At 45.1% G+C, this 18,659-nt stretch overlaps 1 protein-coding gene across 1 annotated transcript in view; it reads left to right on the forward strand.

The window, feature by feature from the left end:
• The first annotated feature begins 6 nt into the window (after positions 1–6).
• Positions 7–18,659, forward strand: part of ADGRA3 (adhesion G protein-coupled receptor A3) — a 99,396-nt gene continuing 80,743 nt past the window's right edge. The window contains exon 1 of the mRNA XM_004681374.2: positions 7–103. The gene's annotated coding sequence lies outside the window, so the exon portion shown is untranslated. The remainder of the gene's footprint in view (positions 104–18,659) is intronic.

Consider the following 18,659-nt stretch of genomic DNA (forward strand, 5'->3'; position numbering starts at 1 on the left):
CCGGCCGGGCGGCGGCGCCTGCCGAGGGCAAGGTGGTGTGCAGCAGCCTGGAGCTCGCGCAGGTCCTGCCCCCCGACACGCTGCCCAACCGCACGGTCACCCTGTGAGTAGCCCGCGGGGCGCGCCGAGTCCCTGCGCCCGTCCCCCTCCACCCCCCGCCCGGCGCATTCCGATCGCGCGCTGCTCTCGGGGCGCTTGCTTCGGATTGGGGTCCAGCCGGCCCCGCGCGCCTTTGTGCTGGGGACGCTGCAGGCTGGGGTGGGGCTGGGCAAGCCGGGGTTCGCTTCACTTGGGTGCGCTTGGCTGGGAGGCTGAGCGCCCGCCCCCTCCAGCCCCGCTAGTTTGCGGAGTAAAAGTTTTCGGGTTCCCGGCCGCGCCCCGCGCAGTCCCGGCCCCCGGCGCGCTCCTGGGGCTGCGCGACACCACGTGAGGATGCGAGTCCACACACAGTCGGTGGCGTTGAAGCTCATTCAGCCAGTGCCGGGGCTTCCAGGAAACGCGCGACCCGTAGCAGCACCTTGTTTTCATCTGTGCAAATGGAGTGACACTTAGACCTAAGTTTGCAAACTCGCACAACTCCAGGACTCTGCAGTGTGCGTCCCCCGCCCCAGGCCGTTCCTTGCTTTTTGTTTTTTTTTTTTCTTCCCCTCTCCGCTTATTACGGCTAAGCAGCACCATTTATAAACAGTGGTGAAATGTTAGAAACATCTTTGAGGTGAAGCCGGCACTTCTTGCCGCGGCTCGCTGCGCGCGGGCTTGTGTGCGCGTGCACGTGTGCGCGCGTGCCTGTGCGCGCGCCCTCTGATTTAAAAGCCGGGAACTCGGGCTTTGAAAGCTCTGGGTCTACGGAGCCCTGCGACTCGAGGGAGTTGGTTTTCGAATGGAGTTTGCACCTGGAAGGAAAAGTTTTTGGTTTGCAAACTCTGTGCGGAGACTCGCGGTCCAGTTTTGCAAGCGCGGTCCTGCCAGGTCCTGCTGAACCACTGGCCCCCAGTGATTCCTGACTTTTATTTTCTGAACGATGAATTGGTTGGGAAAAGTTTCAAAATATCTTTAATGACTGCTTTGAAAACGGAAATGTGAGTCCCTCGACTCCTTCTCCCCCCCCCCCCCCCCCGTGTTGTTTTGGTCTGTTTCCTAAAAAAGACTCGAGGCCGCCACTGTAAAAACTTGAAGACCAGGGGGTCAGCGCGACACGGGAGAAAACTGAAAGCAGTTTCTGATTTCCCCCCACTGAAGCAGGATCTACGGGGAGAGAAGACTCTAAGTCGCGGTCTGTCGCATTAGGAACGCCTTTGTCTATTTTTCATTTACATTTGTTACAGTTAGCGAAGGGAAGTTGTGTGTAGTAGTTTTTTTCTTTAGGGAGGGCTTGGAGTGGGTAAAAGTTACTGTTTTCTGTGGCTCCTCTATCAAATGTAACCATTTGCGAGTGGCAGCAGTTATTTATCTATGTATTTATGAATGAGAGGAACTTTGGGGCTGGACCGTAGTGATGGTCTAGAGACAAATGCAGAAGGCCCCTGCTCAGGTCTCTGGTTACCTGCCCATGTTAGTCATCCTGCAACTGCATTAGCAGCAGTTAGGTTCTGGGCCAGAACTGCCTCAACGCTTCTAGTTGCAGTGCAGTTTTTCTGAAATAGCCACAGTTCTAGCTGGACGAGATCTACCACTTAAAGTAGTTGATTTTGTTTTGGAGGGAAAAGAGGTGCTGTAGAAATGTCTGTTGGCTCCACTATTTGACTAAATTTTGTCATGCCTGAAAAATATGTCTTTGAAATGTCCTTTTTTTTTTTTTTGGTGGCACCAGAAAATGCTTTAGATAGAAGTAATACAATTTATTTAGTGGACAGGAAAAAAAAAAAGTTGAAGGATCAAATAAAATAATGATCTGAGTGACAGCGGTTTGAGGCATATTAGAAGGGATTCTTGGACCATTTCTCTCATTTTAAGAAGGAATGAAAGAATCCCTCTCCCTAAGTGCCTTGCCCAGGTCCCTAGTGAATGGGCAACTGGGCTCTTTTTTCATATTCCTGCCTGGCACATGAGACTCTCTTATCTTTCTCTCTTGCCTTCATCTTTCTGCATTTCGACAATTTTTGCCATGGGGTTCCTAGGTTGGAGGCAGCAATTGAGGTTTGGACTGAGTGTTCCCAGGGCTGCAGCAGATGATCACACATTTGATGCTTAAAACACACGTTTTAAGCACTTCTCACAATTTTGGACAGTGAAAGTCCGCATGGTCTGCAGAGCCAAGCTCCCCTTAAAGTGTTTGGGGGTGAATTCCTGCTTCTCATAGCTTTTCAGTTTTAAAAATTGAGATACAACTGTCATATAGCACATTAGTTTTAGGTGTGCAACATAATGATTCTGTTCTTTGTATGTGTTGCAAAATGATCGCCATAGTAAATCTAGCTAATACCCATGCACATCCAGTCATAGCCCAAAATGGTATTTCATTGTGAGGAGGACTGTGAAGACTTGACTCCTTAGCTTCTTTCATAAAAGTGCCCTGTAGTTTCCTCAGCTTCTGATGGCGGCTGGATTGTGGCAGTCCCATCCAGTCTTCTGTCTTGGTGCCTCCTCTCTATGGGGCCTTCCTCCCTCTCCACCCCGCCCCCTGCATCCCTGTGTCTCAAATACCCTCCTGTCTCTTACACAGACTCCACTCATTGAAGTTAGGGTCCACCCTAAATTCAAAGGTTGACGGGTCCTGGATGATCCCAGCAAATGTGACTTCATTACCTCTGTCAAGACCCTGCTCTAAATAAATAAGGGCACTTTCAGAGGTACCCGAGGTTAGGAGTTGCATCTTTTGGGGGTGGGAGACCTTATTCAGATTACGATAGAGTATGAGTAAAAACATGGTTTTCTTTCTCTAGGGAACCGCAGGAATTTGGGGAGGATGATTCACGGTTAAGTTCCAGACTGAATGTTAGTTAAAGGTTCCTTTACCACAGTCTGCTTGGAGCAGAAGGAACACAAGGAAGGCCAGTGGGTGGGATGAAGCCTGGGAGGATGGTGGGCTGACTCCTGAAGGCTGAGAATGATAATGGTGAGGAAATGAAGATTTGCAAGGTGGTCCTCAGGGTCCCCCTCAGCTGTCCTGCCAGGAATTGTGAGGCAGAATCAGTTGTGCTTTTGTGAAGTTCATGTTGCTGAAATGTCCAGGGCAGGTGGCCAGGCCCCTGGTGTCACTGGTGAAGCTGCGGGGGGCCAGGCCCTGTAGGGGGTGTTCTAGTCTCTCAAGTGTGATAGTTCAGAGCCAGGATGGGAGAAGTTATATGTTTAATAAAGAAAAATCAGGCTCCATCTTAGTTTAGTGAACTAACTGGACTTCACAGAAGCCTGAAGCCCAGCCCCTGCCTCCAGCTGTCTAGTGACCATGTCTTGGTTCCATCCCCAGAAACTTCAGTGAGAGTTTTAGAGACTTAGCTTTGCTTTTCCCAAAGGTTATGTTTTCCTCGTGATGTTATATGGTCATTCAGTACGAAGGTGTGTGTGGTTTTAATTAGCTATGATTTGTCAGGGAACTGAGAGACAAAGTTGAGATTTTTCTCAGAGCATTTAAGAATCTAAAGGAGTGCATGAGTTTGGTTTTGCTTTATAAAATGGTAATTTGTTGACTATCAAAGGACTGATAATTGGATATTATCAGTGCCTACTTAGTGCCAGGTACACAAAAGGCTTGGATTCAGTTAGGGAGAAAGGATTTGCATGGAAGAAGCAGACGTTTAGGGAACAATTACAGATGGCCTGTAATTAAGCACTAAATCCTGTATGCTGACTGTTTAAATGCTTTAGGAAGCATGAAAGGGGGAAAAGATCAGTGGCTGTGGAGTTCCCTGAAAGATTTATTTTCCTGGAGAAGTTAGAACTTGAGCATAGCCTGAGGGGAGGGGAGGTTGGACTGGGTGGGGGGAGAGGGCATTCCAGAGTTAATGGTGAGGGGTGGGGTACCTCACCTGATGAGATAGAGGCAGTTTTCAGCACTGTCCATTTGTGGATGGGTCTGGGGAGGTCGCATCCTAGACGAGAGTGTACAGGTAGGAGCTAGAGGTGGCACAGGCAGAAGCACACTGGAGCAGTAGAGATGTCTGAGAAGAGCGGCTGGTGAGGGGGGAAAGGGATAATCTGGTTGTAGAAGCTAAGAGAAGCTCAGTCTGGAACACAAGAACAGGTCCTCCACTGAGGCATGCTCAGTGGCTCAAGAACAGCTAAGGAAATGACCTTTGGGTGGGACATCCTGGTTCGTGGGTGACCACACTCCTCTTCCTCATGAATGGTACCATGAACTGGAAGCGTAGAAGGCAGGTTGGGGTGGCTTGAAGGGCGAGTGGGTGAGATGTGAGGGACTTTGGTGTGGAGGTGTAACCGGTACAGTTTCGAGCAGAGCTGAGTAGCCGGTTAGGATAAAACCAGACTTGTGGGCTCTCGGGGTCTCTTGACCTGGTTGCTCGCGTCTGGTCGTTTGGCTCTCGATGGGTTTTCAGCGAGCTGGTGGAGTCCAAGCAGAACTGGTAGGACATTCTAGTTACTTGTATTTCTCTCCCTCTTTCCCTGCGTTATTCCTTTACCTTTCTCCTTGTAAATAAACCCAGTACTGAACCTTTTTTGTGTGTGTCCATAATACGACTGAATCGTAAGCGGGTGGGTGAGGACCCACAGACAGGCAACCCAGTTCACACTGGGGTGCCCTGTAACAAGGGATTGAGGATGCCCTATTGAGAAGGTGTCTAGGAAGGAAAGCGAGGGATGGAGCACGTCCTGGAAATGGTTGGGAAGGAGTTCCATCATGAGAGATGGAAGGTGAGAGGAGGAAGCAGCTTGAGGGGACAGGTGCTGGTGCTCAGGGGCAGGGGTTGACCTGCGATGGGACAGGGACGTTTAGTTCCCACATAGAGATGGAGCATCAGGGACAATACCTGGGATTATAGACAGCATCCCTACCCCGTTGCTGCTTCTGTTCCCGTTCCTGGGTCAAGGAGGCCCTGTGAGGGAGGCAGGGGAATGTGGAGGGAGTGAAGGAGAGAGGGGAGTGAGTCCTCCGACAGCACAGAATGCTCGGTACTCAGTACTGTGCTGAGTTCTGTGCTGTCCAAGGACTCACTCCCCTCTCTCCTTCACTCCTTCCACATGATAAAATGAGAAGACAAGACCCTTTCGTGCAGGGACCATTCCTAGACAGCGCAGTTCATCAGGGTGAGCTGTGTCCATTTGTCCTTGTGGTGAGATTCAGAGGGTTGTCTAGCATGGCTGTTCCAGCTAGGTGGGAAGCCTTGGGTTTGTCCGGGTTTCTGGTCCCTGTGAATGGCTTGGGTTGGGGGTGCGCAGTGACCAAATGACTGGGCCAGTGAGCAGTTAGACGGGTCAGGAATTTCTGTGGTCAAGGGTAAGGCGTTTAGCTTTGAATTCATGTGCTTCCCAGCCTTCAGCACAGATTAGTCTTCCTTTGTGTGCACATCAGTAGGAGCCTTGTGAGGATGGGCCCAGTGCTGAATGCTCGGTACTCAGTGATAGAAAACCAGAGTCTTCCGTGCAGGCACCATTCCTAGCCTCACAGTCTCTGCTTGACAAAATGAGCTTGTCCTTGGCTTCCTGTGCACGTGGTGAGCCTGGCAGCCTGGCCTAGAATCTGATCTGGTAAAAGCTGGGTCTCCAAGACCCAGAGTCACTGTCCATCCTTTCTCTTTCCCTAACTGGGGGTGCTTGGGGGTGCTTCTTGTCTATCCAGTGTCTCCTGACAGGATACTTGGTGTTAGATCTTGGGACCTAGTCCAGAGCCTGGAGAGTGTGGGTGGCGGTGTTCACCCTTCTTTATGGCTAGAAGACTGCTCACAGCTGCCTCTGCATGGTCAAAGGCAGAGATGTGATTCACATTTTACCCTTATGGTAGCACATGAGGCCATTTCTTTGTTCAGTCGGGGTGGGCATTTCAAGCAGTAGGCTCCCCACTCCATGGCGTGCCATCCCCACCCCCTGCAGTCACATTTGACCTTGATGGCCTTCTGTGTGTGGTGGACCTCCACCCAAGCCAGTGTCTCTGGAAGTGGCTCCAAATATTCCAGAATTGGGGGCCAGACATAGGCATCAGTTCCATGCTTGCAAGGCTTGAGTTTTTCCAATCTGATGAGGTGCTTGGCATGGCCCCCCAGATCCTGTCACTTCTTGCCTGCCTGGAGTCCAGCAGCCTCAGGAGTGCATGCGAGAAGCTGGTGGGCTGGCAGGCGTCCAGCATCACAACACCACAAACAAATGAACCCAGGAATGTTTGGGGAGCCTTTCCCCAGCTTAGGTACAGCTCTGTTCCGAGGAACCTGTAAAGATTTTTTTTTTTTTTAAGAAAGAGACAAAACCCAAAAGCCAAACTCTCGGGGAAGTTTCTTCTGAAGTGTGCCATGCCTCGTTGCTCCACCAGCCGCTGCTTTGAAAGCAGTTGCCTGTGCATTGGCTGCCTTCCCGCGGAGGGATCTGGAGGCCAGACACTACTAGTTTATTACTGTGTCAACATTTTGCTCATAAACAGACAGAAATTAGGATACCGAGTTGTTTAAATTATAGTACCTTATGAACTCAGAATTTGTCGATTGGGAAGCTATTGATGCAAACTTGCTCAATGAGTTTTTAATTATTTGCCTGACTCAATTTATTTTCAAACTTAATGCATTTTTAATGCCTTATGTATGGCTTAGCTTGCAGTGACGTCCCAAGGCAGGCAATTTTAGTCTGAAAAGGGAGTTTTAAAGAGCGTGCTATCACCCAATGTTTGTTTCTATTTTTTTTTTTTTTTAAGATTTATTTATTTATGCACACAGACTGGGGTATAGGCCAGAGGCTCAGGGGTGGTGAGAGGCTTCACCAGAGACAGAGTGGGGAGCAGAACAGGCAGATCGACGAAGTACACTGCTGAGGGGAGCAGCGGGTGGGTCAGGAGAGGTCTGCCACACCATGTGGTCACCTCCGGGGCAGGCGGGAATCGAACTCATGCAGAAGCGGCTTTAGATTCTCAGTGCTGTGCTTTAACCCGCTGCGCCACCAGGAGGGTCCCTGTTTCTATTTTTTTTTCCCTTTGTGGCTGAACTTACCAGAAATTCTGCACGTCTGCTCAGGGAAGCTGACGTGACAACGTATTAATTAATTAATTAATCATTTATTTTTTAATTCATGCTGATAGAATTGGGGTACAGGCCAAGGGTGTGATGGGTGAGAGGATTCACCAGAGACAGAGTGGGGAGCTGAACAGGCAGATCTACTGAGATTCACTGCTGAGGGGAGCAGCTGGCGGTCAGGAGAGGTCTGCTACGCCATGTGGGTCACCTCCCTGGTGGGGTTTTGAACTCCTGTGGCAGGGGCTGCTGAGAGCTTCACAGTGTGGTGCTTTAACCCGTTGAGCCACCAGGGAGAGCCCTTATATGAGCTTTTCTTTAATAGCCTTTTAAATTTAAGGAATTAATGGAAAGTTAAAGGGATTGCTGTAACAACAGTTCCCACGTTCCCTCTTTGCCTGGAGCAGAAGCCTGAGCTGAATCCCGGCCTCTCAGGTCTGTAGATTCCTTTTGCTGCTGTCTGTTCTCTATTGGGCCTGGACAGTCCTCCCCTCTTTTCTTCAGCTGCTGCTTTTGCATGCATTCAGCGCTCCAGGTGGTCACTGGCTGCTCTGCTTGCTGTAGCCTCAGGTGGGCTATGTCCTTCTCATTTCTGGACCTGACTTCATATGGGGGTGGGGAGGTAGGGAGAGACGCTGTTTCACCAGTTTGCTCCTGGCCTTGGATGCTTCTGCTCCTTCTAGCTCTTTGGTTCCTGTTATCACCTCCCTCTGGTTAATCTCGGTCCTGCTCATTTTGATGAAATTTCACCTGCAACTTCCTCCAATCTCATGAAGACAGCTGGAGGTGGGGTGGGGGAGGGTAATGGTAGATATTTGGAAATCATTTTAGGCATTGGGATTTATAAAGGGAAATTTTCAAGACTCGTTTAGGAGTGACTTGGCTGAGGGATTGCTAGACCTTTTCTTTTTGGTGGTTGATTAATGATCTTACCCACACATTCACCTGCCTGTCACCAGACCTTTCCCCAGCCCAGCTGGTCTAGCCTCCCCATGGCAGCATGTTGTTCAGGGTAGTTTGAAACAAGACCTGTCATGTCATCACAGACATGATGATGTTTCTCTGAAGGGTGCTCCAGGCACACAAGAGCAGTTCTTTCCACCCGCCTGTGGCCTGCTCCATGAGCTTTCCGCCCGCCATTTGCCACCTGGGAGCCTTAGACTGTCCTTTCCAGGGCCTCAGACCTTAAGTTCTGACTTAATTGTTTACGGATGGGCCCTGGACCTTGGCGTTTTTTCAGAGCTCGACAGGTGATGCTGATGTCACCTGTGCTGAGAACTGGTTGCCTGGTGGTCCGGTGGCAAGAAGGTTTAACCTGGGTGCTCAGCTGTCAGCCTCAGCAACCAAGGAGGCTAGGAGAGTGGAGAGGAGCAGACGAGTGCAGCTGCCTGCATGAAGAGGCAAAGCTCCCCGGGGAAAGCAGACTTCGGAGACCAGGCAGGTGGACAGGAGAGCTTTGAGAGAGGACCTTCTTCACAGGGGGCAGGAGAAATGGCTCTTTGTGAAACGGGGATTTTATGTGTTGAAGTTCAGTTTATGATCCAGCCATGGGGTTAAGGACAATATGGTTTGAGGGATGTGTGGTGGCGCTATGTGAATGAACTCCAGGGTTTATCAGGAAGCATCATTATGTCAGGGCTTTCATCTTCACTGATAAGTTGGGGGAAAAAAGCTCATTTTAACTTGCTATTGTATTCTAAGTGAAGTTTATTGTTGTTTTGACACGCCTACAAAAAAGGTCGGTTGTATCTGGCCACCTTCTCTGTATGGTAATGGTTGTGGGGCAGAGAGTTTAGAGAGTGTTCATCCTCAGACATGCTTGTCTTCCTGTTTTCCTCTTGACATGGCTAGGGAGAGAGGACCTTGCATCTTTGTTATGTGCTCGCCATGATGGTTATGACCTGGATGAGCACCTTTTTTGGGGGTACTTATGGGGTGTCAGGCTGTGAGCCTGAATCAGCTTGTGGGTCAGGCATTTGCTGCCTTAGCATGTAGACAACTGATTTTCTTGGCTCTTAGTTTAAATCAAACACTTTCATTTCTTGCTTCCCCCCCCCCCCTTGTCCTTTGCCATCTTTCATTTAAATTACATACTATTGGAATATACTATTGTGCCTATCTGTGATTTTTCTTTCTTTTATTTCTGAGTAATCTCCACAGGGTGGGAACAGGCCTGTAGAATTCTGTGTCCTGTATAGAGGAGATTTAATTGTCCATCACGATCTGCTTTTTAGAGTTTTTGCTAAATGCTTTTAAATGATAGTACCAGGAGCACAAAGAAAATCTGGTGACAGCTTTGCCAGCTCAGCTTCTAAAAGTACTGTGCCTGCCTACTCAGGAATTGTACTCACAGGTCAGGCTGTCTTCCCAGAGGTGGAATCCATAGCCCTCCCCAACATCCCCCTCAAGCCGCCCCAGAGAAGTGAGGATCCAGGAGTGTCCCCCAACCCCGATTCTCCCCAACTCCCCAACCTCGCTTAGCTCGTGATTAATGCATGGTATGGGATTGCAACTTTTGAATAGGAAGACGTTTCTGAATTGGAACATGTGGTTCCACATATGGGATCTGACTTCATCTAGAATATTCTTCAGGGTAGGAGACTTTATTTTGCTCCTTCCTATAACTGTAAGCGACTAGAATAGTGATGGGTATGTGACGCTTGTCTTGTGACTGCTAGAAAGTAGGTTATAAATTGTGCTGGTGATGACACCAGCCCTTAGATTTATCTAAAGGCCAGGAAAGCCACCCAGAGGTGTAAGTCATAGAGATTCTTGCGTACAGTTGTAAAGTCTTCTTTCTTTAAGCCTGCTTGAATCTTAGGTCTAATTAAATTGATTCATTTCCCATCAAGATAAGACTTAAAAGCATTCTTTGTTTTATTGTGCAATTCCTCCCAGCTCTTTTCTCATCAGGGAAGCCAAGAGAAACTGCCTAGTGGTGTCTTCTCCAGGATGGTGTTGAAGACATGTGTGCTTTCCATAAAATTAATCTTTTCTTAACCTGCCTATTGCTTGTTTGTTTTAAACGAGACCTCGTGTAAAATCTCGCTTTATGGCCAAGAGATGGTTGGAATTCTGAACTCTCTCCAGTACTTGTCATTTCCAATGCGGCTCTCTTCAGTTTCTTTTAGCTCATCCTGTCTGTTTGCCTGCCTCACAGCTGTCATCTTCCTCTTTGGAGAGGGTTGTTTACAGCTCTCACTCTCTTCCCAGACTTTGAACTCTTGACGGTGTGATCTCACTAGCCTCACCATCTAGCATGGAAGCATGAAGTCAATCTTCCCATAAAGAAGACCTATTTTTCCCACTATTTTTTTTTTTTTCTCTAGTAGTACTAGGGAAAGAATCTTGCATCATCCTTCACATGGGCTCTATGTATCACGTTTAAGCTCCAGATGCTTGGAAATAGAATACCCAGCCTTACAAAGTCAAGGCTTAATCACCCACGCCCACTTATCACTTGCTGGTGATAAGTATCTCTTTTATATTAATTTGTTGCCCCCACCTTCTCTCATCTAGCTCCTCCTACCTGTTGAGAAACCATCACTTATCTTCCTTGCGGTTTAAACTTCTCTTGCTTGTTGATGTTTCTCCTTGGCACAGAAAACCATGTCTCATTTTCTGTTTTTTAAGACCCAACAGCCCCTCCCCCCAAGACCATCCTATGCAGCATCTTTTTGCCGCGATCAGACTCCTTCCCTGAAAGTGGGTTGGTTGGAAGGTGGCTGAGTGGCCCTCTTCCTTTCCTTAACTCTGGCCCTGGTGCTGCTAGGTCCGTGGCCTGCCTGGAATGGCAGCTGCCATTCCCCCCCCACTGCCAGGCTGCTTCTTCTGGTGCTGTAGTTGATAGGGACTGGGTCTGTTCTGCTCATTTCTGGCCATTTGGGCTCATGTAGTTTCATGTAGTTTGGGCTTCTCCGTGAAATGTCCTTCACATAGAAGTACACGGTTAGTTTGGCTACTTGATTTCCCTGCCAAGAGAGACCAAGATGGCAGGACCCTGTAGTGAGGGTAGATTTTTGAGCTAAGACTCGGGGATGGGTGTCAGCCAGTTGGAGCTCATGAGAAATAAGTTTGTCTGCTTGACATTTATGCAATTTAAAGCATCCTGGTTACCTCTTCTAATAGGATTAGGTTTTTTTCAGGACACTTTGCTTGGAAAAAATGTATTTGAGTTCTTCCCTCAGGGATTAAGTTGAAAAACTTGTCCATCCACTTAGCCAGAAGTTAGTAAGTTCCAAGGGGACCCAGGCTGTGGGGACTTCCCCATCTTAAGCCTTCTAGTTCTCAGCTCCTTGTGTTAGTGTCTCCATCTTTTCCCACTTTAGTGATTAGAAAACCTTCCGACTTGCAAGTGTGCTGAAGGATGAGAGGGGATATGTGGAGGCTTCGGCAAGAAGTCCTTGTGCTGTAGAGTAAGGGTTTGGGGGGAGAGGAAAGCATAGGGACACCCTAGGATCTAAACAATGAATCATAGGCTCCCTGCCCCCTCCACCCCACAGATGTGTTTCTGGGATGTGAGCAGAAGTAACACTGCTCTCTCAGGTTCTCACTTTAATTTCTTTGACTTAAAAAAAAAAAATTTGCCAGTTTACAGAACTATGAAAGCCTTAATTGTTGTATTTCACTCTCAACTGTGTTTATTTTCCAGGATGCATTTATTTTTCTTTGGGAACATTGCAGGATAGTAAAATAAAGCCAAAGATCAGGTCATTCATCGTTCTCTTTTTAGAGACTGGGATTTCAGAAAATGCTTCTTAGATTTTTGATGTGATTAATTGGATAGGCTTGCTGCTTCTAGCTTTGACTTGACCTTGACTGGTCCATGGTTGACTTACCTGAGATATATATGGTCAGATACTATTTTTTTAGGTTCATTAACTTTTTGCATTTTAGTTATCTTACATCATTGTTCATCTTGGTACAGCACTTTTTTTTTCCCTGCAGGTGTCGTCCCCACCATGGCACCTGCAATCCAGCATCATAGTCCCTCGTCGGACACATTCCTTCTGAATGCTGCTTGAATACTGGTTTAAAACCAGTTTGTTAATTATCTTAACTCCTGTGGCTAGAGAAACCTGATGTATCGATAGAGCCCTTTTGCCATGAGAATGTTACACTGAGGCACCCTGTACTGATTGACATGTTCTAATGACACCAGCACTGATTTTTATCCTATGCCAAGTACTGTGCCCAGTGCTTCATGAATGGCGTCTCAGTGGTCATGGCAACTTCCTTGCTTGGTGTCCTCCCTTTTTGCCCTGTCCCCTGGGCAGCTGAAGCAAGGACAGGTCAGTTGACTCATGGCACTTTTTTTAAACAGCTTCCAAGACCTGTGGCTCCGCCCTGTAATTCCCTCTGTTGTTATGTCCATAAAAATCACAGATGACTTAAGTGCCTGCTCTGGCTGCAGCATTGGAGGGACAGCCGTTGTGGGACAAAAGATGCAGCAGACTTGTTGACTTTGAACAGTTTCCTTGGAAGTGGCTGAGGCTGGAAACACAAAGTCATACGGTCCTCCCCTGTAGGCCTCCGAGTCACTTGCTGTTTAAGGGAAGCATCTCGGCACCCCTGTTTAGTGTCACCGTGTGTTGTGGGCACCATTGGGCTTCGGGTCGGCCGTGCAGTTGTAATCAGGCCCTTGCCTACCTGCACTCCAGGACGGAAACTTTCACCCTGGAATAACAAATGACACTCTCTTGGACATAGCCGCCCTTTTAAGGTGAAAGCAATTCTAAAGCCAGAGGGAGGGTTGCAGTTGGTAGGTCTCATTGTGAAGGGAAGAGAATTGGTAATGCTAACTCTTTTTTCCCCTGGGAAGATTTGCTTGTGCGTGTCAGAGTCCCGCTGGGTCAGCAGACATTGGGTGCCCCCACTCCTTAGTGACAAAGCAGACCAGAAGGGAGGCTGCGGAGGAAACAGCAGTGAGACGACGGCCCCAGGGCCTCAGCCCACTTTGCTACCAGCACACGGTGACCCTGGGGAGATCAGTTTTCTAACTCTGACTTTCCTAAACAGTCAAATGGGGTTTTTCACTACACTTAGGAACCTTTAAGTTCTAGACATCACTGGTTTTATATACATACCACAAAACCAAACCACACCTGACAAGACTACTGAGATATTTTTAAAAATCCATAGACTTTATTTGACATTTAATAAAGCTAAAATTGTTTTTATTGGTGTGGTTCATTGCACTATGACAGTAACTCAGTGTAGGGGCTGTTTGCTCAGTGCAGGGTGGGAGGTGTGTTGGGTCTGTTTAGTCTTTGGCTTCTGACCTGCCTCTTCTGGAGTTTTCAGACCTGTTCCCACATCATCTAGTGTTAATTGCCCCTCATTTACTTGCTCAAACCTGCCCTTGTGACCTAGGGCGAATCTCCACTTTGGGTCCTGAGTTTGCTCTCGCCTCCCTTCACTGGATTTCTTTTGTCTCCGAGTTCCGTCTTGGAGATCTGAACCTTTGACCAGTTCTTTTGGGGTCTGAACTATGGTTCTCTCTTTGCCTGTCCCTGATCTGTCCTCTGTCACAGAAACAGAGATTTTTGAATGCCAGCTCAGTGTAGACTGACTTGCTTGTCAGAATTTCATAGTACCAGAGGAATTTACAGTGTGCATAGCTTTCAAAGAGAGACGTCTTTTGTTATTTTTGTCTAATGAAGATGCCTTCCATGAGTTCATACACAGACTGTGGTCTTCCTTTCATTTCTAGACTTCATGGATCGCCTACAGATTCTATATCACCTGATTTTTTTTTAATTGCTCTACCTGAATGCACATACTTACTGTGCATTCTTCAGCACCATATTCTGGCTGACTTTATCACAGTAGTTCCTTGTTGAGCCTCTCCATCTAAGCCATCTAAGCCAGGGAAGACTGCTTTTAGCTCATGGTTCCAGCTCAATTATGGAAGTACTTTGGGGTCCTGGCTGGCTTTGCTGGTGGAGCTTCTGCTTGACAACCATTGCTGCGGTAAATGGGGGCTTGCGGTTAGGGACAGCCATCGAGAGCAGTGCATGGGCTTAACAGGAAACCACTTGGGCTGTGTAATGATTTTCTGCCAGGATCTGGTGGATTGCATGCCAGTGTCCATGAAACATCCTAAACCTCTGTGAATCACTAGATTAATTGTTCCTTCGGTATTAGAATCTTAACATTGTAGGCTCTTTTGTCCATAGCGTACTACTTCACTGCTTGGTATAGTGTTTCAGCAGTGACTTTAAAAGAGTGTCTCAGCCTAAATTTACAAAAGATCTTAAGTTCTTCCATGTGGACTATTTAGATTCTGTACTTAGGAGTGAGGCCAGCTTTGTCCATAAGACTGATGTCGCTGCTTAGTGACAGTTTCCTGAACATGCCCTGTGAGTGTCTCCAAATAGACGGTGAGTCCTAGTTTCTGGACCAGCTGCCTAAGGAGATGTGGGAAGTTGCATTAGGGGAAAATACTGGTTCCTATGTATTAAGAGCTTTCACGAATTAGTAAGAAAAGACAGATGATCCATTAGAAGTATGGCTGGTACTAGCAGGTAACATTTGCTGAGTGTGCTAGATTCTGTGCTGATTGTTGTAAGTTCTGTAGTGCTTCAGTCTCAGAGTTCCCTAATGAGATCATCATTATTAGGATCCCTCCTTTGTGCCTGCGGTAGTAGGGCACGGGAGCTTATTGATTTGCCTGAGGTCATCCAAGCAGGCCTGATGTCAGTGCAACATGAACTACATAGTGTCACGTGTGACGTTTTCGGCTTAAACGTGTATAACTGCAGTCTGCATGCATCCTCTCCCTGGAGGCCAACGGTCCTTATCAAGAAGTCTGAGATCAAAGGTTCCATGGGCTTAGATCAATATGAGTCCATCATATACCTCTCTCTGAAGTCCTGCAGCTTTCCCAGTAGTTGGCAACATTAAATAGAAATAGTACCCCTAACTTTGTCACCAGTGGAAATAAAATCTTTATATATCACATCTCATTTGTTGATAATTGAAATATTTAGGGTTACTACTATTTCAAAATTATAGTACTTATTAGATACTTGGATAATTTGTTGTGTATATGCTAATAAAGAAATATGTATTAAAACTATTTTTAAAATACACATATAATTTATTTAAAGTGTTTTATTGTATGCATTACAAAGGGTTAGTCTCAGAAGACATATTACTTCAGACTTCCATTATATTCTCAGTTGCAAAATGATTTGGTGACCCTTGATTTGGCTCTAGTGCCAGTCTGTAAGAAATAGAAGGGACAAAATAGCACCACAAAATATCACCCAAAATATCACTACAAAATATCACCCAAGCCATTCACAAATTTTTGTCCAATAAAAAAGGGTTACACATTATTTTGCAAGGTATAAGACATTTGTATGCTGTTAGTGGCTTGGCCTGCTAACTAAAACACTTTTTGGAGGTAATTATAAATTTGATTATAGCTTGGGTATTATAGATGAGATGAAAATACTAATGGAAAGGTGGCACTCAGAAGTTGAAAAAAGTTGGCAACTAAATGGTGTGTATGGAATGATCTCATCTTCTATATGCAAGATACACACTTATAAATATGTGTGGGTGACAGTGATTGGGAAAGAGATTTATTAAGCTGTTAAAATGATAATCTCTTGATAATGGAAATGTAATTTTATTTCCTTCTGTTTGCTAGTCATTGTTTCATAATTCATTACAGTGTATACCCACAGCTACTGCAATACAAATTATTCAAAAGTAATCTATACTTTCAGAGACTGTATTTACCACTCTTTAAAAGCTAACTACACTTCTGCATCCTCTTCGTTTGTGTTACTTTCCCAGTATAATATGTTACCAGCTAACATATCCGTCTGTGGCTTATTTTGTCTACATCTACCCATTAGTATGTATAGAACACCTTAAGGGCAGAGAGTTTTGTTTTGCACTATTTCCTTCAGCATCTTGGATGTTAGCAGTCACATAGTAGGTAGTCAGTAAATTTTTGCATTGAGTACATATTGAGTTTAATCAATGAGAACTTTGGCTCACAGTAAAGTTTGAAAATAGTATGCTTAAGTGTATTCTTAAACAATCCAACTGGACTTAGAGTTGTACATAACTGATGGGTTTCTGTTGCTTCAGATCTGCCTGTTTCTGGTATTGTCCTATTTAATGGACTGTCTCAAGGAAATATGGGAACCAAAGGGTTCCATGGGCAGATTATTGCTTAATACGCCTTTCACATGTGGCTAATTCAGCATTCCCACTGTAGACATCAGATGCATTTTCCCTTGTTACTGCAATGTTGTCATGTGGAAAATGCCTTGGAGGGAATTTGTATATTGGGATTTCTTGGTAGTTTTATTTCCTTTAAGCTGTTCATTCTCAAGAGCAAGAGCCAGTGAACTATGGTATCGTGAGCTAAAAATAACATTTTACATTTGTAGTTGATTTGAAACGATTTGATAATGGTGAACCACAGTTAAGTGAATGTTATGCTGGCCCAACAAAAAAATCTATTCCCACTAGTTGGCCAGTTTGATAAAGAAAAAAAAAGTCCTAATACTTGTTAAATGGTGATGACTTTATTCAAGACTATTGCAATAGGTGTAAGACTGTCACAATATGTGACCTGAGACTGAGTCCAACTCTGAATAAAATAATAACAAGTGGGGATTTAAAATCAAGAAGCAGTTTGGGAAGATGATAGGGCCAGTGAATGGAAAATTAATAAGAGAAAACTGGAATTCTTGCTAAATTGCGTAAAATGATTCTTGCTGAAGGCAAACCAGGCTGATCAGATTCCAAGTAGGTATTGTGGGAAGTGAATCTGATATTAGTTGTAATGTTTTCATTTTCATTTCAGGTCATATTTGAATTCTTTATCTTTTTCTCTTGATATATCTAGATACACGTTTGTCAGTTTTATCTTTTAAAGAATCACAACAGGTCATTGATTGTTTTTCTGTCTAGCCATATTTCTATTCTAACCTTTGTTTTGTCTTCTAAATTTGGGCTTGTCATTGAAGTGTACATTGAAGTGTACTGTTTGAAAATTTTTTATTTATTACTTGCTGTATTTATCTTTATCACTCTGAATATCCTTCTTAGAATTACTTTTGCTGCATTCTATAAGCTTTAGTATGCTACACTTTCACTCACATTTGTCTTAGGGTAATTGTCTGATTTGTGTTTTGGTTGTTCAGTTGAGTAATCAGTTTAATCTCTACGTAGTTTGGGTTTTCTAGTTTTCTTTTTGTAATTGGCTTTTAGTTTTACACTATTGTGACTGTTAAAGATGTATGAAATGACATTGGTTTTAAATTATTAAGATTGGTTTTTGTGGTCTATCACATATGATAGGTGTATCTTGTGGAATGTTCCATGTGCCTTGATACACATATATATTCTGCTTCTTTTGGATGGATGTTCTGTATATAAGCCCATGTAATCTAAAGTGCCACTAAAAGGCTATATTTCCTTATTACCAGGATGATCAGTCAGTGGTCAAAGTGGAGTGTTAAAATTCCTGATGATTATTGTAATTCTCTTTAGATATGTTAATATTTGCTTTATGTGTTTAGGGGCTTCTTTATTTGGTGAATAAGTGCTTACAAATGATACCTCTTCTACCTGGACTGATCTGATCAGATATCAATGATGATCACATAATCAAGCTGAAGGACTCTGTAACTTAATAGGGTTCTTGCTAATATTTGACTCTGCAAGGACTGACATGACAACCCAAAGTGGTGGAGGCCTACTTAACTAGAGAGCTCAGAAGAATCCACACAAAATTTGGTAAAGGAAGGAGGCTTTTGTCAAGTATTATAAAAAAAATTGTAGTCAATTATTATATTTGAGTTTTGTCAGTATAAGAATGAAGTAATGTGTCATCTATCCTTATACATGCACTGAGCCTTGATTTTGCTTCTTGGTCTACAAAGCCTGTAGTATTTATTCTCTGACACTTTACAAAAAAGTTTGTTGATCTCTGTACTAGAGTTTTTAGAACAGTAATGAACTCTTACAAGCCTTACCTTGGAACAAAGTTTATAGTTGTGATTTGGACCTCCTTCCCATTGGCTCTTAGTGTAGTCCCTAAGGCCAGAAAGGGCTTCTGTAACTTAGCTGTTTACTTTTCCAGTTATTTTTTTTTTCTGTATAATTTTAGGTAAACTTCTAGAGTGGTATCTGTGTGCGTTTGTCTCTAACCTCTTGTTATCTTCTCTCCCTTTCTTCTCTCTTCCATCCCATTCAGTACCCCAGGATTGTCCCCTTGGTAGGTGTACAGGCTCTTTATGACCAGTTTCTAAAGAGTGAGCAGAGGACCTGCTCGCTCTGAACTCACAGAACAACCAGCCAATAGATGGATGTTGATTTTAAACAGTTTGTGGTAACTTGTACAGCAATAGAAAGCTAATACCGACTCTTGAAAAATTAATATGTCCAATTTTTTTTTCACCTTCCTGTCTACCCTTTGAATTCTAACTCATTATTTTAGGAACAAAGTTCAGAAACATCCCCCTAATTAATCTGCTTTTCAGTAACTTGTAAAGTCTGCATTTCCTTTGGATTAGTTAATGC

Source organism: Condylura cristata, unplaced genomic scaffold (genome assembly GCF_000260355.1).
Source record: "Condylura cristata isolate star-nosed mole 26May11 unplaced genomic scaffold, ConCri1.0 scaffold00012, whole genome shotgun sequence".
In the NCBI taxonomy this organism is placed as follows: domain Eukaryota; kingdom Metazoa; phylum Chordata; class Mammalia; order Eulipotyphla; family Talpidae; genus Condylura; species Condylura cristata.